The 24,796-nt window shown below is 41.1% G+C and overlaps 1 long non-coding RNA gene across 1 annotated transcript in view; it reads right to left on the reverse strand.

Annotated features, from left to right (window-relative positions):
- Positions 1 to 8,497: 8,497 nt before the first annotated feature.
- LOC132497643 (uncharacterized) overlaps positions 8,498 to 24,796 on the reverse strand; it is a 144,795-nt gene continuing 128,496 nt past the window's right edge. Inside the window, exon 3 of the long non-coding RNA XR_009533626.1 lies at positions 8,498 to 9,221. This is a non-coding gene — a long non-coding RNA (uncharacterized LOC132497643). The remainder of the gene's footprint in view (positions 9,222 to 24,796) is intronic.

Here is a 24,796-nt window from a genome sequence, read left to right on the forward strand (position 1 = left end):
AATTGTATTAGAATTACTAGGCCCCATATCTTAGCACCCACCCTCTTAGAGTCATTTCCAGGCAATGAACTCAGAGCAACACTATTTACCTTCTTTGAAGAAAACTATGGTTTTCGCTGATTATAGTGGTAGAAAATTATGAGTAGTATTCACTTGATCATGTATTAACAGAAATCAAAATCTCAGAGTCAAATTGCTAAGGCCACATACAGTTCTTCCTAGTCCACACATCTCCCAGGCAGCCAATTATACATTTATTTTCTTGCTTTGAAATATGGTGATTTAAAAAGCAACAGTGGTTGAAAATCTTCTCTCCTGTTGTTTAATCTCAACCTTTTAACTCTACCATCTAAAGCACCCAGTAACATTTTCCTTTTTTATAATGGTACAGTTTAAAAGTACATGTATGGACAACTACTCAGCAATAAAAAGGCATTGACTGTTGATACACACAATAACTTGGGTGCATCTTTAAAGTTGCTGAGTTTCAAAAGCCAGTCTCTGGGCTTTCCTGGTGGCACAATGGTTAAAAATCCTCCTGCCAATGCAGGGGACATGGGTTCGAGCCCTGGTCCGGGAAGATCCCACATGCCGCAGAGCAACTAAGCCCGTGTGCCACAATTACTGAGCCTGTGCTCTAGAGCCTGTGAGCCACAACTATTGAGCCCTCCTGCCACAGTTACTGAGGCCTGTGCGCCTAGAGCCCTTGCTCCGCAATGGGAGAGGCCACCGCAATGAGAAGCCCGTGCACCGTGGTGCAGAGTGGACCCCGCTCGCCACAACTTGAGAAGGCTCACACACAGCAGTGAAGACCCAATGTAGCCAAAAAAAAAAAAAAAAAAAGAATAAATAAATAATTTTTTTTTAAAAGCCAGTCTCCAAAGATTATATACGTTTGGTTCATATATTGAGTATCAAAAATTAGTAAACAGAGATCTCAATTAAAATAGAGTCAGAAGGCCAGAAGCAGGAAATCTCATGCACCAGAGGAAGAAGAAAGACTTCCTCTTTTTGTCTGGCAAGAACTCAGCCAATGAGAGACCTTCACAACTTTGCCAATGAGAAGTCATTCTGCTTTGAACTCTCAATTCCTCCAATGAACTCTTTGTTTGCTGTAGCCCTCCCAACTTCCTTTCCCCTCTTTAAAAGAATTCTCTCCTTGTTGGGTTTGCGGAGGGAACTTCCATGTGGCTCATCATGATTATAGACCTCAAACTGCAATTTTTTGCTAATATCAAATAAGCCCATTTTTGCTGGGGAAATAACTGGCAGTCTATTTGTTCTAAGTCAACACAGCATTCTTTTTTTTTTTTTTTTTTTTTTTTTTTTTTTTTTTCTTTTTCCATTTTTTTTATTAGTTTCTGCTTTATAACAAAGTGAATCAGTCATACATATACATCTGTTCCCACATCCCCTCCCTCATGCATCTCCCTCCCTCCCACCCTCCCTATCCCTCCCCTCCAGGCAGTCACAAAGCACCGAGCTGATCTCCCTGTGCTCTGCGGCTACTTCCCACTATCTATCTAGCCTACGTTTGGTAGTGTATATATGTCCATGCCTCTCTTTCGCTTTGTCACATCTTACCCTTCCCCCTCCCCATATCCTCAAGTCCATTCTCAAGTAGGTCTGTGTCTTTATTCCCGTTTTACCCCTAGGTTCTTCATGACATTTTTTTTTTCTTATATTCCATATATATGTGTTAGCATACGGTATTTGTCTTTCTCTTTCTCACTTACTTCACTCTGTATGACAGACTCTAGGTCTATCCACCTCATTACAAAAAGCTCAGTTTCGTTTCTTTTTATGGCTGAGTAATATTCCATTGTATATATGTGCCACATCTTCTTTATCCATTCATCCGATGATGGACACTTAGGTTGTTTCCAGCTCCGGGCTATTGTGAATAGAGCTGCAATGAACATTTTGGTACATGTCTCTTTTTGAATTATGGTTTTCTCTGGGTATATGCCTAGTAGTGGGATTGCTGGATCATATGGTAGTTCTATTTTTAGTTTTTTAAGGAACCTCCATACTGTTCTCCATAGTGGCTGTACCAATTCACATTCCCACCAGCAGTGCAAGAGTGTTCCCTTTTCTCCACACCCTCTCCAGCATTTATTGTTTCTAGATTTCTTGATGATGGCCATTCTGACTGGTGTGAGATGATATCTCATTGTAGTTTTGATTTGCATTTCTCTAATGATTAATGATGTTGAGCATTCTTTCATGTGTTTGTTGGCAGTCTGTATATCTTCTTTGGAGAAATGCCTATTTAAGTCTTCTGCCCATTTTTGGATTGGGTTGTTTGTTTTTTTGTTATTGAGCTGCATGAGCTGTTTATAAATTTTGGAGATTAATCCTTTGTCAGTTGCTTCATTTGCAAATATTTTCTCCCATTCTGAGGGTTGTCTTTTGGTCTTGTTTATGGTTTCCTTTGCTGTGCAAAAGCTTTGAAGTTTCATTAGGTCCCATGTGTTTATCTTTGTTTTTATTTCCATTTCTCTAGGAGGTGGGTCCAAAAGGATCTTGCTGTGATTTATGTCATAGAGTGTTCTACCTATGTTTTCCTCTAAGAGTTTGATAGTTTCTGGCCTTACATTTAAGTCTTTAATCCATTTTGAGCTTATTTTTGTGTATGGTGTTAGGGAATGATCTAATCTCATACTTTTACATGTCCCTGTCCAGTTTTCCCAGCACCACTTATTGAAGAGGCTGTCCTTTCTCCACTGTACAGTCCTGCCTCCTTTATCAAAGATAAGTTGGCCATATGTGCGTGGGTTTATCTCTGGGCTTTCTATCCTGATCCACTGATCTATCTTTCTGTTTTTATGCCAGTACCACACTGTCTTAATTACTGTAGCTTTGTAGTATAGTCTGAAGTCAGGGAGCCTGATTCCTCCAGCTCCTTTTTTCGTTCTCAAGATTGCTTTGGCTATTCGGGGTCTTTTGTTTTTCCAAACAAATTTTGAAATTTTTTGTTCTAGTTCTGTGAAAAATGCCAGTGGTAGTTTGATAGGGATTGCATTGAATCTGTAGATTGCTTTGGGTAGTAGAGTCATTTTCACAATATTGATTCTTCCAATCCAGGAGCATGGTATATCTCTCCATCTGTTTGTATCATCTTTAATTTCTTTCATCAGTGTCTTATAATTTTCTGCATACAGGTCTTTTGTCTCCTTAGGTAGGTTTATTCCTAGATATTTTATTCTTTTTGTTGCAATGGTAAATGGGAGTGTTTTCTTGATTTCATTTTCAGATTTTTCATCATTAGTGTACAGGAATGCCAGAGATTTCTGTACATTAATTTTGTAACCTGCTACTTTACCAAATTCATTGATTAGCTCTAGTAGTTTTTCGGTAGCATCTTTAGGATTCTCTATGTATAGTATCATGTCATCTGCAAACAATGACAGCTTTACTTCTTCTTTTCCGATTTGGATTCCTTTTATTTCCTTTTCTTCTCTGATTGCTGTGGCTAAAACTTCCAAAACTAGGTTGAATAAGAGTGGTGAGAGTGGGCAACCTTGTCTTGTTCCTGATCTTAGTGGAAATGGTTTCAGTTTTTCACCATTGAGGACAATGTTGGCTGTGGGTTTGTCATATATGGCCTTTATTATGTTGAGGAAAGTTCCCTCTATGCCTACTTTCTGCAGGGTTTTTATCATAAATGGGTGTTGAATTTTGTCGAAAGCTTTCTCTGCATCTATTGAGATGATCATATGGTTTTTCTCCTTCAACTTGTTAATATGGTGTATCACATTGATTGATTTGCGTATATTGAAGAATCCTTGCATTCCTGGGATAAACCCCACTTGATCATGGTGTATGATCCTTTTAATGTGCTGTTGGATTCTGTTTGCTAGTATTTTGTTGAGGATTTTTGCATCTATGTTCATCAGTGATATTGGCCTGTAGTTTTCTTTCTTTGTGACATCCTTGCCTGGTTTTGGTATCAAGGTGATGGTGGCCTCGTAGAATGAGTTTGGGAGCGTTCCTTCCTCTGAAATTGTTTGGAAGAGTTTGAGAAGGATGGGTGTTAGCTCTTCTCTAAATGTTTGATAGAATTCGCCTGTGAAGCCATCTGGTCCTGGGCTTTTGTTTGATGGAAGATTTTTAATCACAGTTTCAATTTCAGTGCTTGTGATTGGTCTATTCATATTTTCTATTTCTTCCTGAGTCAGTCTTGGCAGGTTGTGCATTTCTAAGAATTTGTCCATTTCTTCCAGGTTGTCCATTTTATTGGCATAGAGTTGCTTGTAGTAATCTCTCATGATCTTTTGTATTTCTGCAGTGTCAGTTGTTACTTCTCCTTTTTCATTTCTAATTCTATTGATTTGAGTCTTCTCCCTTCTTTTCTTGATGAGTCTGGCTAATGGTTTGTCAATTTTGTTTATCTTCTCAAAGAACCAGCTTTTAGTTTGGTTGATCTTTGCTATCGTTTCCTTCATTTCTTTTTCATTTATTTCTGATCTGATCTTTATGATTTCTTTCCTTCTGCTAGCTTTGGGGGTTTTTTGTTCTTCTTTCTCTAATTGCTTTAGGTGCAGGGTCAGGTTGTTTACTCGAAATGTTTCCTGTTTCTTAAGGTGGGATTGTATTGCTATAAACTTCCCCCTTAGAACTGCTTTTGCTGCATCCCATAGGTTTTGGGTTGTCGTGTCTCCATTGTCATTTGTTTCTAGGTATTTTTTAATTTCCTCTCTGATTTCTTCAGTGATCACTTCGTTATTGAGTAGTGTATTGTTTAGCCTCCATGTGTTTGTATTTTTTACAGATCTTTTCCTGTAATTGATGTCTAGTCTCATAGCATTGTGGTCGGAAAAGATACTTGATACAATTTCAATTTTCTTAAATTTACCAAGGCTTGATTTGTGACCCAAGATATGATCTATCCTGGAGAATGTTCCATGAGCACTTGAGAAAAATGTGTATTCTGTTGTTTTTGGATGAAATGTCCTATAAATATCAACTAAGTCCATCTTGTTTAATGTATCATTTAAAGCTTGTGTTTCCTTATTTATTTTCATTTTGGACGATCTGTCCATTGGTGAAAGTGGGGTGTTAAAGTCCCCTACTATGATTGTGTTACTGTCGATTTCCCCTTTTATGGCTGTTAGTATTTGCCTTATGTATTGAGGTGCTCCTATGTTGGGTGCATAAATATTTACAATTGTTATATCTTCTTCTTGGATCGATCCCTTGATCATTATGTAGTGTCCTTCTTTGTCTCTTCTAATAGTCTTTATTTTAAAGTCTATTTTGTCTGATATAAGAATTGCTACTCCAGCTTTCTTTTGGTTTCCATTTGCATGGAATATCTTTTTCCATCCCCTTACTTTCAGTCTGTATGTGTCTCTAGGTCTGAAGTGGGTCTCTTGTAGACAGCATATATATGGGTCTTGTTTTTGTATCCATTCAGCCACTCTGTGTCTTTTGGTGGGAGCATTTAGTCCATTTACATTTAAGGTAATTATTGATATGTATGTTCCTATTCCCATTTCCTTAATTGCTTTGGGTTCGTTATTGTAGGTATATTCCTTCTGTTGTGTTTCTTGCCTAGAGAAGTTCCTTTAGCATTTGTTGTAAAGCTGGTTTGGTGGTGCTGAACTCTCTCAGCTTTTGCTTGTCTGTAAAGGTTTTAATTTCTCCATCAAATCTGAATGAGATCCTTGCTGGGTAGAGTAATCTTGGCTGCAGGTTTCTCTCCTTCATCACTTTAATTATGTCCTGCCACTCCCTTCTGGCTTGTAGAGTTTCTGCTGAGAGATCAGCTGTTAACCTGATGGGGATTCCCTTGTGTGTTATTTGTTGTTTTTGCCTTGCTGCTTTTAATATGATTTCTTTGTGTTTAATTTTTGACAGTTTGATTAATATGTGTCTTGGTGTATTTCTCCTTGGATTTATTCTGTATGGGACTCTCTGTGCCTCCTGGACTTGATTAACTATTTCCTTTCCCATATTGGGGAAGTTTTCAACTATAATCTCTTCAAATATTTTCTCAGTCCCTTTCTTTTTCTCTTCTTCTTCTGGAACCCCTATAATTCGAATGTTGGTGCGTTTAATGTTGTCCCAGAGGTCTCTGAGACTGTCCTCTGTTCTTTTCATTCTTTTTTCTTTATTTTGCTCTGCATCAGTTATTTCCACTATTTTATCTTCCACCTCACTTATCCGTTCTTCTGCCTCAGTTATTCTGCTATTGATCCCATCTAGAGTATTTTTTATTTCATGTATTGTGTTTTTAATCGATGCCTGATTCATCTTTAGTTCTTCTAGGTCCTTGTTAACTGTTTCTTGCATTTTGTCTATTCTATTTCCAAGATTTTGGATCATCTTTACCATCATTATTCTGAATTCTTTTTCAGGTAGACTGCCTATTACCTCTTCATTTGTTAGGTCTGGTAGGTTTTTATCTTGCTCCTTCACCTGCTGTGTGTTTTTCTGTCTTCTCATTTTGCTTATGTTACTGTGTTTGGGGTCTCCTTTTTGCAGGCTGCAGATTCGTAGTTCCCGTTGTTTTTCGTGTCTGACCCCAGTGGCTAAGGTTGTTTCAGTAGGTTGTATAGGCTTCCTGGTGGGGGGGAGTAATGCCTGTGTTCTGGTGGTTGAGGCTCGATCTTGTCTTTCTGGTGGACAGGTCCACGTCTGGTGGTGTGTTTTGGGGTGCCTATGGCCTTATTATGTTTTTAGGTAGCTTCTCTGCTAATGGGTGGGGTTGTGTTCCTGCCTTGCTAGTTGCTTGGCATAGGGTGACCAGCACTGTAGCTTGCTGGTCGTTGACTGAAGCTGGGTGCTGGTGTTGGGATGGAGATCTCTGGGAGATTTTCGCTGCTTGATATTATGTGGAGCTGGGAGGTCTCTTGTGGACCCGTGTCCTGAAGTTGGCTCTCCCACTTCAGAGGCACAGCACTGGCTCCTGGCTGCAGCACCAAGAGCCTTTCATCCACCCAGCTCAGAATAACAGGGAGAAAAAGCAGAAAGAAAGAATTAGTAGAAGAAAGAAAGAGAGAGGGAAAGAAAGGAAGAAGGGAAGAAAGGAAGGAAGGAAGGAAGAAAGAAAGAAAGGAGGGAGGGAGTGAGGAAGGATGGAAAGAAAGAAGGAAAGAAAGGAGGGAGGGAGGGGGCAATGAAAGCAAAAGGAAGAGTGAATGGAAGAAGGGAGGGAGGGAGGGAGGAAGGAAAGAAAGAAAGAAAGACAGGAGGGAGGGAGGGAGGAAGGAAAGAAAAAGAAAGTGGAAAGAAGAAGGGTGGGAGGGAGGGAGGAAAGAAAAAGAAAGAAGGAAAGGAAGAGCGGAGGGAGGGAGGGAGGAAGGGAAGGTAGGAAAAAAAGAAAGAGCAGGTAAAGTAAAATAGAGTAAAGTATGAAATATAGTAGCGTTATTAAAATTAGAAAGTAATTATTGGAAAAAAAAAAAAAAAAAAAAAAAAAACCGACCGATAAAACCCTGGGACATATGGTGGAAGCAAAGCTATACAGAGAGAATCTTACACAGAAGATTACACATACACATTCACAAAAAGAGAGCAGGGGGAAAAAATCAAAAATCTTGCTCTCCAAGCCCACCTCCTCAATTTGGGATAATTCGTTGTAAAAAGAGGAAAAGGGCAAGAAGTCTGAAATCTTGCTCTCTAAGTCCACCTCCTTACTTTGGAATAATTCGTTGTAAAACGAGGAAAAAGGGGGGAAAGTCTTAAATCTTGTCCTCAAAGTCCACTTCCTCAATTTGGGATGATTCGCTGTCCATTCATGCACTCCACAGACGCAGGGCACATCAAATGGACCGTGGAGCTTTAATCCGCTGCCTCCGAGGCTGCACAGAGAGATTTCCCTGACTCTGCTCTCACAGCTCCCGGGTCTCAGCCTTGGACCTGGCCCCGCCTCTGTGCGTAGGTCGCCGGAGGGCGTCCGTTCTTCGCTCAGACAGGACGGGTTTAAAGGAGCCGCTGATTCGGGGGCTCTGGCTCACTCATGCAGAGGGGAGGGAGGGGCGCGCAGTGTGGGGCGGGCCTGCGGCGGCAGAGGCCGGCGTGACGTTGCAGCAGCCCGTGGCGCTCCGTGCGCTTTCCCGGGAAAGCCGTCCCCGGGTATCGGGACCCCGGCAGTGGCGGGGTGCACAGGTCCCCCGGAAGGCGGGGCGGACAGTGACCCGCGCTCGCACACAGGCCCCGCGGCTGCGGCGGCGGCGGGCGGCGGCAGGCAGCGGCGGTGGCGGGCCGCGGGGGCGGCGGCGGCAGCGGGCCTCGGCGGCGGCGGCGGCGGGCGGCGGCAGGCGGGGGCGGTGGCGGGCTGCGGGGGCGGTGGCGGCGGCGGGCCGCGGCGGCGGCGGCGGGCCGCGGCGGCGGCGGCGGCGGCGGCGGCGGGCCGCGGCGGCGGCGGCGGCGGCGGGCCGCGGCGGGTGGCGGCGGGCGGTGGCGGGCCGCTGCGGCGGCGGGCGGCGTCGGGCGGTGGGCGGCGGCGGGCCGCGGCGGCGGCGGGCGGCGGCGGCGGCCCACGCCCGTCTCCAAGGTCCACGCCTTACCCGCGGCTCGCGCCTGTCTCCGGCGCTTCCCTAAGCAGCCCTTTTAATGCCCTCTCCTCGCACACCAGGAAACGAAAGTGAAAGTGAAAAAAGACTCTTGCCTCTTCAGCAACTCCAGACCCTTTCCCCGGACTCCCTCCGGGCTAGCCGTGGTGCTCTAACCCCTTCAGGCTCTCTTCCTGCTGCCAGCCCCAGTCCTCTCCCTGCGCTCCGACTGAAAGCCGATACCCAAGCCTCAGCTCCCAGCCCCGCCCGCCACTGCGGCCGAGCAGAGAAGCCTCTCGGGCTGGTGTGTGCCTGAGGGCACCGATCCTCTGTGCCGGAATCTCTCCGCTTTGCCCTCCACACCCCTGTTGCTGTGCTCTCCTCCGCTACTCCGAAGCTTTCCCCCTCCGCCACCTGCAGTCTCCGCCCGCGAAGGGGCTTGCAGTGTGTAGAAACCTTCCCTCCTTCACGGCTCCCTCCCACTGGTGCAGGTCCCGTCCCTATCCTATTGTCTCTGTTTATTCTTTTTTTCTTTTGCCCTACCCAGGTATGTGGGGAGTTTCTTGCCTTTTAGGGGGTCTGAGGTCTTCTGTCGGCGTTCAGTAGGTGTTCTGTAGGAGTTGTTCCACGTGTAGATGAATTTCTGATGTATCTGTGGGGAGGAAGGTGATCTCCGCGTCTTACTCTTCCGCCATCTTCCTCCGGCTCCAACACAGCATTCTTGAAATGACAAAATTATAGAGATGGAGAATGTACTAGTGGTTGCCAGGGGTTAGGAAGAGGGGAAGGGAAAGAGGTGGCTATGGTTATAAAAACATAGCATGAGGGACCTTTATGATGGCACAGTTCTGTATCTTGACTGTGGTAGTAGTTATCTGAATCTATACTTATGATAGAATTGCATACAAGTAACTATACATGCACAAATAAGTGTATGCAAAACAGGTGAATCAAATCTATAGATAGTACTCATAGCAATTTCATGGTTTTTATATTGTAATACTACAGTTTATATAAGATGTTACTATTGGGGGAAACTTGGGGGAAGAATATATGGGATCTCTGTTATTATTTCATACAACTCAATATGAATTATCTTAAAATTATCTCAGAATTAAAGTTTTTTCAAAGTATATTTGTATTTTACAGGTATCTCTCTATATATATATGTATAAACACACACTATAAAACTCTGTTTAGACATCCACCTTAAGAAAGTAGAACATTATCATTCCTTTGATGGTCCCGCATCCCTCTTTCTAACGCCAATTTCCCTTTCTCACCTCCAAGAGGAAACACTGTCCTGAATTTTTTGTTTATCATTCTCTTGCTTTTCTTTATAATTTTAACACATGGGTATATACAATAAAGACTGTACCAGTATTGGTTGTAATAACCAAAAACTGGACATAAACCCAAATATCCATCAAAAAGATAATAAGTAATAAGTTTCAGTCAATTCATACAAAGGGAAAATAACGATGATTGAAATAAACTGGTCATATGAATCAGCAAGGTGATTCTCAAAAACATAAATTTTGGCAAGAAAACAACGTAGCAGCAATACATCTAGTATAAGGCTATTTACATAAAGTACAAAACCTATTTGAAGCCGAACTATATTGCGTAGGATAAACCATATTAGTATTTTACTTTGTAAACGGAACTATCAAACCCCTAAGGCTTTGGGGGAATACAGGAAAATTTGATCATTTGCCTCCAGGATGCTGACAGCAGTACCATATCAACGGTCTTTAGAATTTCTTTGGGTGACCCTGGTTCCCTTTTCAAATCTGCTTCCATTCCCTGGTGAAATGATTGGAAGTGAAAATGGTGTCATTTCCCCCATTTTTGAGAAGGCACTTGAAAGATCGTGCTGGCTGCCACTTGAAACTTTGACTGGTTCTGGAATAATAAAAATCACTTGAAGTTCATCTCATTGGAAGACCTGAAGAAAATCGCATTATTTTGCAGAGTTGTTGACAATCTATGCAACCCATCATGTGGTTTATATAAATAGTCACAGTTATTATCAAGTGAGCAAGGGCTAGGGAGTGCAGGTGCTGATGCATGCAGATTGGTGCAATTTTAAAACAAATCATCAGTTGGTTTTTCATCTTTAGTATCAGCCTTTTCCTCTCCTCTGAGAATGTGCATTTATGGAGCTATGGCTATCCTGATGATTGATGATCTAACAGGAATACTAACAGAGCCCTCATTCCTTTCCAGGTACTATTCTAAGACTTCAGATGTGTTGAGTTGCTTAATCCTCACAACAAACCTGTGTGGGAAACTGAGGCATGAGGGGTTAGAGAATCTCTTTAAAATCACAGGCCTGGCTTGGGGCGGAGCTAGGATTCCATCCCAGGCAGTCCACACTCCGAAGAACCATAGGCAACTATTGCTACTAAGCTGAAGACGTACATATTTGTGTGTTTCATGAATAGACATATTCCAGTATAGACAATGGAAAAGGTCAGCCTAAATGGTGAAAAATCTGAAATACATTTAAGACACGTGGCTTTATAATTCTTCAGCTCAGTAAACTCATTCTTTCAGTAGTATTTATACTTAACAGAGATAAAACAGGAAGTGTTGCTTAACTAGGGCTGTTTTCTTATAGGTTAGACTCTAGCTATATGTTAGGCTTTAGATTTCACCAGGGAGCAAGGAACTACACACACACACACACACACACACACACACACACGAAACTGATCCTTAATAAGCTCAGGGAAAGATTTTCAATGAATGTGTATAAGAAGAAGCAATGGGGGCCAGGCGTCTATTTTTAATACCCTCCCTCCCCACTCTCTTCTCCTCACCTCTCCCCCCTCCCTTCTCATCACTTCTCCCCCATGCCTCCCCCACCCATCCCACCTCCCTTTTCCCCCGCTTCTGCCCCTCCTCTCCCAGATAATGCTTAAGCTCAGCCAGGGTTAAGAACACTGCATCATCGGTCAACTGTGCTTCTCAAAGAAGAGCTCCTTGAATTACCAGAGAGTAATTTTACCTTGAAAATCAGAGTCATCTAAGGTACTTGTTAAAAATACAGTCACGGGCCACCTGAGTCCGAATCGCTTATAGACACACTGCTTATTTTAAAAGAGTGATGCGCAAAGGTGTATCTTCAAATGAGAAGGTGTGGTGAGAAACAGTCCGCAGCTGTGGGCAGGGTGTATAGTAATTGTAATAAAGACATTTTCTTAATTCTAGCTGAGGTTGGTCATCTTGTCCTATGTTTACGGCCTTATGAATTTCTTCACCTGAAATGCCTGCTAGCTCCCTAAACCAGATCATATTCGTTTACTTGTCTTTTTCACATTAACTGGCAGGTATAACATATTCTCTATTTATTCAGACTCTGGTAGATATTTATTGAGCATTGTACTGTAGCGCCAGGGCTGTTTCAGGTGCTGGGAATGCAATCCAATGAAGCACAGCAAGGCTGCTGCTCTTGTGGGGTCTGCTCTATAGATGTGCGGGAAACAGACACTAAGGTACAAAATAAATGCTGTAATATTAGATTTTGCTAAGTATATAATGAAAAGTCTCAATATAATGAGAAAGTTACTAGTGCAAGAGGGAATAGTTTCTGTTCTGGAATTGGCTCGTACTTGCTTGCGAGAGCTGACTGCTGAATTTTCAGGAGTTTTTTTAGCTGGTTGTTAAACACAGCCTTTATTAAAGTTTAACTTATGTCAACTTAAAATTAAATAAAGTGAATTAAAAACAAAAGCAGTAAGTACTCAAAACTTCGTTTTCTAATTACTGCTTGGCTGTGATCGTCCCTATGGGTTATGTAAGGTGTTACCTCTTTCTAATTCCAGCATCAGGATATCACGTTGGTAGCTTGAAAGAGGACATGGTGGGAGTATGTACACCACAGAAATGGGCAGAGGCTACAAATCTGGGCTTGATTTATTGTTTTGTTGATTGTCTAAAACTTAAGAAAGTTATGGAGAGAATATTAATACTGCAAATTCAGCTGAAAAATGTCTCGTATCAGGAGCTGTTCCATTGGATTAGCAATCAAAAAATGGAACAAAACATTCTTTCACTTTTTGAGCACTGTTCTCCAATTCCTCATTTTCTGTTGACCAGGCCATCAGTATTTTCTTCCCCACTCCCATACGCAAACTCCTCCCAAGTTCAGAATTCTCTGGATTATTTAGAAACAAAACCAAAACCCCTGGGGAGAAATGCTGATCAACTGGGAACCAGCCTCTTTGTTTCACTCTGAGGTCCCTCCCTGGCTGAGGCCTCAGTCCCCATTACAGCTTAATAGGCTGGATCTGACAGAGCTCAGAGATGACATCGAAAAGACTTGGATTGTTTCTCATTCCTGTTGTCAGTCAGTCAAGCCTCCAGATTGGAGACTCTACCAGTCCTTTCCAGTGCCTCCTGGAGATGGCTTGGATTGATGAAGCCTGAAACCACCCCCTAAGAATGTTAGGTCTTGGAGGCTTTTATATATAGAATAGATAAACAACAAGGTCCTACTGTATAGCACAGAGAACTATATTCAATATCCTATGATAAACCATAATAGAAAATATATTTTTTTAAATATACAGGTAATTCCTTGGCGGTCCAGTGATTAGGGCCTGGTGCTGTCACTGCTGGGGCCTGGGTTAGATCCCTGGTTGGGGAACTAAGATCCTGCAAGCCCTGTGGTGTGGCTCCCCCCTCCGCCAAAAAAAGGGTATATATATGTATAACTGAATCACTTTGCTGCACAGCAGTAATTAACAACATTGTAAATCAAGTATATTTCAATTTAAAAAAAAAAGAATGTTACGTCTTGGCCAACTGCACTGAGCTGCCACATGGCTTCCACTCACGTTCTACTATCAATTTTTTCCAACTGTTCTGAATTGTATCTTTCAAGGAAGGTTTTTTTAAAAAAATCTCTGTGCCCAGGCGTGCTATAAAACAGGAAATCAAGACATGGAAACCAAGATCTCTGTTTTCTGGGTTTTTCAGGTAGAGTTGTTAGACAAGCTATGTTTGTGTATAAATTCAAGGTCATTCCAATGGCAGGATTTAGTAGGATCTAATAGAATTTTAGTTCAGAAAAGAGTGCCACTCTGAACTAAAACAATCAGCAATAGTCTAAATATGGATTTAATGGGGACTTCCCAGGCGGTCCAGTGGTTCAGACTTCACCTTCCAATGCAGGGGGTGCGGGTTCGATCCCTGGTTAGGGAGCTAGGATCCCACATACCTTGCAGCCAAAAAACCAAAACATAAAACAGAAGCAATATTGTAACAAATTCAATAAAGACTTTAAACATGGTCCACGTCAAAAAAAAATCTTTAAAATAAATACATAAATAAATATGGATTTGATGAAAATCAGAGTTTCAATCCAAATTTGCCTCCCTTGATCGGACCTAAGTATTTAGGAAAGATAGTCAAGGAAGAGAAACAAGATGCAGTGAGTGGGAGAGGTCAAGAGCACGGTGGGGCTAATACCTGCATCCCTGCATGTGATGGAAGGGCTGTGGGACAAGGGAAGCCAGGAATGGCTCCTGTTCTCTGTTTCTTTGGCTCTCCATCCTGCCCTTATTTCTCATCTTGCCTTCCTGCTTCCTCAAGGCAGGAAACACGGGTGGTGAAAACAAATTTCCCTAAAGCATAGAGATACATACTCTTTCACTTCTGCTCACCTCTCGTGCCAAGAGCATAGAATTTGGAGACAGATTCCAATCCAGACCCGTCCATTTCTGGGCTGTGTGACCTTAAGGGTGTTTTGTTTTGTCTTTTAGCCTCTTTGAATCTCATGTAATTCATCTATAAATGGGGATTTGGAAGATTTTCCTTGTAGAGCCAGAGGGATTGAATGAATCCATGTTATGACTGTCTATCATGTTATGATGCCCGTTATGACTAACAGACAGTGGCCACAAATGTCAACTCTTCTACAGTGGCTTTTCCTGTGACATTTATTTATCTTTGAATTTATTGCTGGAGGCTGTTTTCCTCCAGCATCCTCTCTGGTCACCTCTGTTCTTCCAAGTCTTACTTGGTTCCTTTGGTGTGGAATCTTTTATATAATTGATGAAGAAACGAATGAATGGGTGGACAGAGCAAGGACCACCGTGAACTCTTGTTTCTGTAGAGAAGCTCTGAGGGAAGGTTGTGTGTCACGTTGCTTCCTTTTTGGTTCCAGTTACCCCTTTGTCTTTTTTTTAAACTGTAAGATCACAGCAGGTCTTGATCACTATTCCTGCTCTAACATTGCAAGAATGGCTTCCAGGACATTGGCTGGGAGAAAATAGCAGAACTTGGCTTTGAGTTCCATGAACAAAGGAGTTCTGAGCACTTCTAACAGTATTTGATGACATTATTTCTCCCATTGTATGCTGTTTCCTGCATCCTTGCTGCTGTGTATTGATTCAAAGTGTCTAAAAAGGGTACTGCAAAGGGAAAACTGAAATCATAGGATGTCTCCTACAGAGCATGAGACAGAATGGAGGTGGCGGGGAAAGGAAACAGATATGGAATAAGGCAATTTGGACAAGGGACAATAAGAATAAAAAGAAAAAGAACATTATAGTAGTGAGGATAAAGGAGAAATATGTGGAAAATATTCCTTTGTCAATTCCTAGAATTTTAGGCCCCTAAGGGAGGTTCTGAACTCTTTTTTGTCTGAATGTTAGGAGGGGACCTAATTTTATTCTTGGCACAGGAAGGTCAGATGACAGAATTCTCAGGGTTGTAAGGAACTGTGTGTTCAAATGGTGTCACACCATCAGTGATATACAGTCTCCTCCTCTGAATCATTGCCTAAAAGGAATCTAAGCTGAACTTGATTGCCACCAAACTTGTGGAGCTCACTACATACGGTAGAGGCCCATTTCCTACTTGCCCTTCTCTGTGCTTAACTGAAATCTACTTCTCCATCATTTCTACATGCTTGCGTTGTATGCAAGCTCCAGCTTCCTCCTGTTGAGGGACCTCTGGAAAGTTACAAGTTCTGAGCTTTAGTTTCTTCATCTACAAGATTAGTATAATAGTATTTAGTTCATCCAGGTGTGGTAAAAATTAAATAAAAATAATGCATTTAAAGCAATGAGCATCCTCAGGTCCTTCCATGAAGTTTATCTGCTGTGTTTTCCAGGTCTCCCCAATCTGAAAGTCTTTCAGTCCAGCTATCATCCTTCAAAATCCTTCCTGGTTTTCAGATTCCATTGAAATTATTCGTGACCACTTCCACTCTCATCTAACGCTTGCATCACCTACACATAGAGCTCACAGAATTTTGAGAATGTGAAAGGATGTAGTTGACCTGATCTATGAATTCAGATTCCCTCCTATTAAGTTAAAGGTCTAACAGCTGCTTTGCGCCCTGTCATAGAGATCCCCAAATCCTCGGATGCCCTGAGATCCTTTAGATAAGCTACCAATGATTCCAGGAAAACATATAGAGTAGGATCTATCTGCTTAAAAGCACAAATTCATTTTTTATATTATTATTATCTTTACACTTTAAATCTTACTTTATGTTATACTTATAAAAATACTGTATAATTATGATAGACAAAGGAGAAAATAAATATCCAGCTTATACAAAATATTCATATTTAATTGTTTTAGGAATTTTGTTTATATCCTTCAGAATTTTTTTCTTCTGTTTAATATCCAAAAAGAAAACACATTTGTTTTACGAATTATCAACAGATCTTCTGTTTCACTCTTACCATCTATTTGGAAAGATCTTTAAAGTTCAATTCATGTATTTAAAAAATTTTAATGCCCGGATAATATTCCAAGAATTGTTTCCTCAATTACCTACAGTTGGGCAATTTTGATTCCAAATCTTTGATTTTGTAAACAGTAATGCAGTGAACATTCTTGTACACATCTCTCTCTGCACTTATGTGACTCTTCCCTTAGAGTAAGTTTAAAGGGAACTGGTGGATCTAAGTGTGTGTGTGTGTGTGTGTGTTTCTTTAGGTGTGTTGGAGAAGATGATCTAGAGGATGTAACCACTGATTGACCCTAGATTGAGGCCTGAGCAATCACAACCTCCTCACCCCCTCCCCATCCTTGGAAGAAAAGCTCTGCCCACCCGTCCCACAGTGGGAGCCATTTTCAAGGACACGTCCTTGAGAGAGTAAGGTGTTGTTGAGACCATCTGGATGGTTTATGCGACTTAACCCCATTAAGGCCTCTACATGAACTTTTAAGATTGTGGCAGGTGGGTGCAAAAATCTACTTGCTTTGTGACACCCAAGAAAAACCTGGTAAGTAAGTTCCCTTGCTTGTTAAAACCTACCACCTACCAATCTGGAGTGGCCCACCTCCTTCTTCAGTCTCTCTTTGCGCTTCAGTGAGAGGGGTCAGTTTGTGAACCAACAAGGTCTATTGAATTCATATTCACAAATTGACACCAAGAAAGAAGGTACAGTCAGCCCTCCCTATCCACAGATTCTGCATCCACAGATTCAACCAACCGCAAATGGCAAATGTATATATTTCCTAATTACAGAAATTTCCAAAAAGCAGAACTTGAATTTGCCACGTCCCAGGAACTATATACATAGTATTTACATTGTATTGGGTATTATAACTAATAGAGAGATGATTTAATTATAGGAAAGGATGTAAGTAGGTTAGACGCAAATACTACACCATTTTATATAAGGCACTTGAGCATCCATGGACTTTGGAATCCTTGGGGGTCCTAGAACCAATCCCTCCTCGGATAACAAGGGACGACTGTATCTACACGGTGTATAAATGTGCTGATTTCCTCACCTAGTCTATGATTATTAAATGGAAAGAACTTAGAACGATGCCCAGCTCAATAAATGTTTCTATTGTGCTCACTGTCACCATTATTCAATTACTGCTGTTTTAAAAAAAATTTTTATTGAAGTATAGTTGATTTACAATGTTAAGCCAATCTCTGCTGTGCAAAAATTCACCCCCTTTTTTTTTGTCCACACCGTGCAGCATGTGGGATTTTTTTCCCCGACCAGGAATCAAACCTGTACCCCTTGCAGTGGAAGCGCAGAGTCTCAACCACTGGACAGCCGGGGAAGTCCCTACTGCTGTTTTCTTGATGTTGTCATCATTTTCCATTTTTTTACTAGTGGATATCTGAGATGTAATTAAAATGGACTACTTGCTTTTTTCCTAAAAGTATCCCACAGCTCTAATCTCTGTATCTTGCTCATGTTTGTTCTGATTGTAATGTCTTTCTCTTTCATCATCACCTGTCAATATCCTCTGCAGCCTTCAAGGTCTATATCATATAAACAAACTTCATTAATTTTTTTTCTTTTGAAGCCCTCAACTGCATAATCTCTTCATCCTTGTAATCCCTAATAGTTTTCAGGATATCTCTGATGGAATTATAGCCATTTGCGTTCTTGGTTTAGGATGTAACTACAGTTGACCCTTGTGTTCTGGGGTTAGGGGTGATGACCTCCTCGCAGTCAAAATTCCATGTATGACTTTACAGTCAGCCCTCCGTGTGGCAGCTGTGCATCCTCGTATTCAACCGCCTATTGGATCATGTAGTACTATTGTACATGTTTATTGAAAAAAATCCACATATAAGTGGACCCGTGCAGTTCAAACCCATGTTGTTCAAGGGTCAACTGTATTAGAATGTAGCTTATTTAAATTTGAGGATTTTGTCTTTTTCATAGCTGCATCCCCAGCAGTGCCTAGCACTCTGGCAGAGACATATTAGGTGTTAACTAAACAAGTGTGGAATTGAAGAGGCTAGATGCTAACAAGGTACCATCATCTTAAGTACCTTGCCATACAACCAATTGTTTATTACAAAGAATCTAATTTGTAGGCAAATCATCATGGAAGGCGATTTGTCATCCCTTTTAGCAGCATATGTTGCCTTCAGGGACTTCCGGCAAGTCATAGGCTCACTTAATAATCATATCTGAGGTTGCCTTTATGGAAATTTATATCCCAGAATACAGATTTATGCTTGACTGGCTTCCCCAGGGCTCACAAGTCATACCACCCTCCTCCTCTTTGTTGGTCATGGCACATTTGCACTGAACGATTCAAGATGGTTTGCCACACAGAAGTCAATGAAAATTGCTTTTCATAACAATGAGAATTCCTTGCTCCGGCATGGAGATGTTGAGTTTATAAAGTGATTTCACAGATGTTATTGCACACTTTCAAATGCCAGCTGAATAGGCTGAAAACTGTGGTTAAAAAAAAAAAAAGATTAACAAAGTTTTCATTTCTGTTGAGGTATCGGATCATCGCTGAGTAAAGCATTTTTAGTGGGTAAGTGTGGTCCACCCAGAAAGACCTAAAGACCACAGAGCCCAGTGGCATCCTGAATATCACTATAGTTCTATCCATTTAAGCATTCACCCTGAACCCTAGGTCTGTACCCGTTTCTCATCCTTCAGCTGAGATGAAAGCTAGAGTGCGACTAAGGAGTCGTCAGACAACCGTAATACCTAGTGACTGATATTCATTCCTGAAAGCCAGAGGTGGGGATCATGTCTAATCCAGACCCAAAATATGTTTTTTCAGGTTAATCTTCCAGGCCAAAGTTGTTTTTGTAGTAGTAGCTGACACACTGTGCTTTATGGAAAGTCCAAAGGGGACATAGGGAATTTATAGATAGAAGCTCAGACCTGAAATGGCACCTAAATTCTAAGTTCAGTTCTATTGTTGGATGATTTGCCATTTTCAGCCAGGCCCCACCAGGATCTGCGATGGCTTGAGAGATTGCCATTGGATCAATACTCACACTGCAGTGTTTCAGGCTGCAGTTTCTATAATGTGGGAGGAAGGGGGCTCAGGATGTTTTAAGTCGCAGGGAAGAGAGGGAGATCTGGAGAAGAGGGGTGTAATTTGTGGAGCCAGGAAGCCTTCTGGCCTCCGAAGCAGTACAACAAAACCCTTGTTGCCTTCATATTAAGATGTGCTCTCAATGGATTATGTAATTATGAGGGAATGAATGAAATAAGCCTTCTACTTCTCTGTAATTCAAGTAGACCCACTTTAAAAAAATATGTTATGAACGGAGCCTTCGAGTATATTAGTAATGTTTTATTTCTTACTCTGGGGAATAAGAACACAACTTTCTTTGTGTTATATTTTCTATCTTGTGCTACATCTTAAACTTAAACATATTCTACAAGGGAAGGAAAAAATCTGATGTATGGCTTCTTATAGTTAACTAATAAATGGTTGATTAGTGATATTATAATATTTTTCCTTTACACATCAATTCCACTTCTGGTGATATGGACCCAGCATGGGGTAGGAGAAGTGAAGCATGAGGGTCACTTAAAATTATGTGAAGATAAGGTTACCGTATAGTTATGGAGGCACAGTGACAAGATAGAAAGAAAGCCTTATCTTTCAGGCTTGTGCTTGTGTCCTGTTACTGGACCACATTGCCTGAAGTACACTGTGAGTTGTTAATGTAAACAATTACAAATATTCATATGCATACCACTATTGTTTAGAATCACATGTTGGTATTTTGTACACTAAGAGCCTCCAAACACTGGAGGAGTCTGGCCGTTCCCTGGCTGTAAAGGAACCCCTGCTGGTGACCTACTCCAGTGCAGAAAAAGACAGTGAACTCCGAGTATGGAGAAAAAGGTTCTAGTTTCACACCCAGTGGATAATGGAAGTCAGTTCTTAAAGCCTTCCTTGTCTCTTCTCAAGGCTCAAATGCGGTGAAATATAGCACTCTGATGAATGAGGACTCCTTCAAGGCTTTAAGCATAATTTGTATATTTTAATGACGGCTAAAGTTGATTAAGCCTTTCTTCTGTTCCCAAGTTCTTTACCTATATTATCTTATTTAATCTTCCCAACAGCCCTATATGATAGGCCCTATGATTATACCCCTTTTGCTGAAGAGGACATCAAGGCTTAGAAGGGTTAAGTATTAGTTTTCTGAGCTAGAATTTAACCTGAGGGCTGTCTAACTTCAGAGCCTATGTGTTTCAACAATTTGGCATTGTATCTATACCCACTATGGGCAATCAGAAGGCTCTGACTGACTTCTCGACTCTGGCACCGTGATGGAGGGCTCCAGCCTGGCCTGAGTACAGTCAGGGGTTTCTACAAGCCCCTGATATTTCAGCACTACCTGTCTACATAAGACTTATCCACATTAAACTAGAAGCTAAGGATCATTTACTAATATGATTCCCAAACTGTATGCCTGAAATCCAGCCATTTGGTAAATCTTTGGCTAGAAGTAAGGGGGAGAAATGGAAGTTCTGACTGTAGTATGATTTGGAAAACCATTTTATAACGTTTCTTTTCTTAAGATTTTTCAGATATATTTTGATTTAGCAATAAACAATAAGGAGAGAGGAAGGGAAGACATTTCAATCATCTTACAAATATTATTAAAAAGATGCATCCCTTTGGGATATGTAATTCTTAACCAAGTGTCACTTTTTAAAATTCAAATGTCTTTGGGTAGGATGACTGGCTATGTTAATTGACAGGGAGGCAAGTCTAACAGAACAGTTATGTATCTGGGCTGTGGAATCATACAACTCTGGGTACGAATTCAGCTATCTCATAGTTGGTTTGTGTAGAAAGAAGGTGGATAAAACAATTCAAACCATCCTGTAACCCAGAGCATTTGCCCTAGTAGTGATTAGACATGTACCATCCAGACCCATCATAATTTTCTCAAATGCAAACAACAAAAAATTCAATTCAAATTCTTAAAAAAAAAAAAAAAAGAGTTCTGTTTTAGGCACAGTGGGCTCCAAGCTGAAATTTATTTCATGGGGATCCAGGTTCTCTCTCTGTTTCTTTTGGCTACGCTTTGTTCCCTGTTGGTTCCATTCTTTTTAAAAAATTTTTATTTGATATTATAGTTGATTTACAATGTCATGTTAGTTTCAGGTGTACAGCAAAATGATTCAGTTATATACATATATCCATTCTTTTTTCAGATTCTTTTCCATATAGGAATATTGAGTTGAGTTCCCTGTGCTATACAGTAGGTCCTCGTTGATTATCTATTTTATATATAGTAGTGTGTATATGTTAATACCAAACTCCTAACTTCTCCCACTCCCCTCCTCCCCACATTTCCCCTTTGGTAATCATAAGTTTGTTTTCGAAGTCTGTGAGTCTGTTTCTGTTTTATAAATAAGTTCATTTGTATCATTTTTTTTTAGATTCTACTTATAAGTGATGCCATATGATATTTGCCTTTCTCTGTCTGACTTACTTCACTTAGAATGATAATCTCTAGGTCCACCCATGTTGCTGCAAATGGCATTATTTTATTCTTTTTTATGGCTGAGTAATATTCTATTGTATATATGTACCACATCTTCTTTATCCATTCCTCTGTCAATGGACATTTAGCTTGTTTCCATGTTTTGACTATTGTAAGTAGTGCTGTGATAAACACTGGGGTGCAGGTGTCTTTTCCAATTGTGGTTTTCTCCAGATATATGCCCAGGAGTGGGATTACTGCATCATATGGTAGCTCTATTCCAATAAAGGCTGGAGAGGGTGTGGAGAAAAGGGAACCCTCTTACACTGCTGGTGGGAATGTAAATTGATACAACCATTATGGAGAACAGTATAGGGGTTCCTTAAAAAGCTAAAAATGCACTTTCCTCATGGGATGACAAGATGGCTACAAGTCAGTCCAGTCTTATATTCAGTTTCAACTTCAGAACTGAAATGTCTTATTTCCTTTTTTTTTTCCCCAAAGCAAAGTACTGGGTTAGTTTTGATTGAAGATGTTGGCTTGGCCTAGGTAATGTTCCCATTTCTCCAGCCATTCACTCTGGTTAAGAGGATAGGGTGCTTCAAGAGATAGGCCTGTGCCCAGCTCTCCCACAAATCATGTCATGTCAGTAGAGAGGAGAGTGATTTCCTCAAGACAGTTTGAGTATTTTACTAAAGATGGGGGTTGGTGAATTGTGGGCAGGCAAAAGAATAAAATTCTGTACATAAACCTGTAAGAAAGATCTGTGCACTACTGGATATAAATAGGGCCCGTTCCCTCACTGGCACAAAATATACATCATTCCAGCAGGGAGGCTTGCCAGCCACCTGATGGATGGGTCTGCTGCTTTCTAGGCTGTTCTGAGTTCTGCTGTAGCTGCTGATTTGAAAAGTCCCCTCCTGCATACCACTGACACCTGGCACACTTGCTTAAGAGCCAGAGGGGGAATTTTCTTCATCCTTTCTTAAAGATGTAATTGTTTCTGACAGCCAGTGTCATCTGCGGTGAGAGATGTCACAGCAGACAGCTGAGCTCAAGGAGACTGCTAGTCTTTGATGATGGTATTAACTCTTACCTAGAAAAGCCAGAGCACTGAAATCTTTGGGTTCGAGGGATTTTCTTAGTAAAATATGTAGTAGGGCAAGGGCTCCCGATGCAATCACACACAACCCACGTACTTCCCCTGTCACCAGCCATCACATGGTGCTCAATTCATTTGTTCAAATATACTACAGTGTAAACTCCACGAGGGGCAAACTTTGGGCCTCGTTGTTTGCTTTGTCTATTGTGGCTAGCACAGTGCCGGGCAGGCAGGAGAAATTTAAAAAGTATCTGCTGAATGGTTGAGTGAATGACTGAATATAGGAATTTTAAAAGAAATGTAGCACTCATGTGGGTATATTTTATATGTGTGTGTACATATGTGTGTGTATGTATATGTGATTGCTGTCTGTCATTTTCATCTATTGCTCATATGGGAAATTGAGACATAGTTTTTAGGGAATTTGTATAAAGCCCAACAAGAAATTAATATCATGGCTGTAATATATAATAGATTATTTTAGCACTATTTTTTTTTTTTTTTTTTTTTGCGGCACGCGGGCCTCTCACTATTGTGGCCTCTCCCGTTGCGGAGCACAGGCTCCAGACGCACAGGCTCAGTGGCCATGGCTCACAGGCCCAGCCGCTCCGCGGCATGTGGAATCCTCCCAGACTGGGGCATGAACCCGTGTCCCCTGCATCAGCAGGCGGACTCTCAACCACTGCGCCACCAGGGAAGCCCTTAGCATTATTTTTGAAGTCTCTCATAGAAATTACTCAGCTGGCTCAAATATATTCCCTTTTTACAGTGTTTTCCAACCCATTTGTATCATACTTCATTCAACATATACTCACTACAGAATTCGTGCTTTCCAGACATGTTTACCGTCTCATTTTGATGCTGAACCTCACAACTAGTAGGTATTATAACTCAACCTACAAAGGAGGAATAGAGACTTAGCAGGTAATGTGACACATCCATCAGCAAGAAGAGCCAATGGCAGCCAAGAATCACACTGAATTCTTCTGATCCCCAGTCTGATGCTCGTCTCCACTGGGAAATCTACTGAGTACAGGGTATTGTCTGTTCCCGTGGAGTCTCAGGAACTTTCCTCTGTCTAGCGAACTTGGTGTCTGACATGCCCATTTACTGGGCTTCAGTGATGCATGGTTATAAAACGAGAGCTGTCAGGCACATTACTTTCCACAATTATGGCTGATGCTGGAACTCAGTCTAGACTTGCTGTTGATTTCTCATTCTTTTCAGACATTAAGTTAATGAAATGGAATATAAAACTAAAGGTCACAATAGGCACAATTCTCTTTGGCTCATGAGATCTGAGTCACCATTTTTCAATGATTGATTTCTGGCAGAAACACAGTTTCAGATTTTGATCAGCTCATCAAAAATAAGGACAGGAGAATAACAATTTTCAAGTACAAGAAGGATCAGATTTCTCTGTCTATATACCTCACCAGAGCTGGTTTTTGTTGTTTATTTTTTTTTTGATGTTGTCAACCCTTGGATGTCTGACTTCTTAATCAAGATTATTAAGAAAAATAGTATTTTTGGACTCTGAGCTCCTGTCACAAATACTCCACAAATTTTCTTAAATGTGTATGCTTTGGAGTTTTAAATCATGAATGGTAGAAATAATACTGATAGTAACATGGATAAATAACTATAATTTTTTGAGTCTAACTAGTATCTTTCTTCCAATGAGGTCAAAAAATCCCCATGAATTATTTTTCATGTACTTTGGTTATTTCCCATGTAAGCAAATCAGGGTACGGAGAATTTGAGAAAATTTCAAAAGGAGACATTTTAGATCCAGAGGCATGTCCCTAGATTCCTAACGTCTCCATTCTACCAGGCTGCTGGTTTTGGTTACACATTTTTGGATAAAGGAATAGAGTCTTAAAGAAGATAATTCAAATGAGGTGAGTTGTGAACTACCATAAGGATGTTTTTGGAGGATAATAAATGAAACAGGAAAGATAACATGTAACCTTCGTGGCTTATACG

This window comes from Mesoplodon densirostris, chromosome 10 (assembly GCF_025265405.1).
Source record: "Mesoplodon densirostris isolate mMesDen1 chromosome 10, mMesDen1 primary haplotype, whole genome shotgun sequence".
NCBI classification, from domain to species: domain Eukaryota; kingdom Metazoa; phylum Chordata; class Mammalia; order Artiodactyla; family Ziphiidae; genus Mesoplodon; species Mesoplodon densirostris.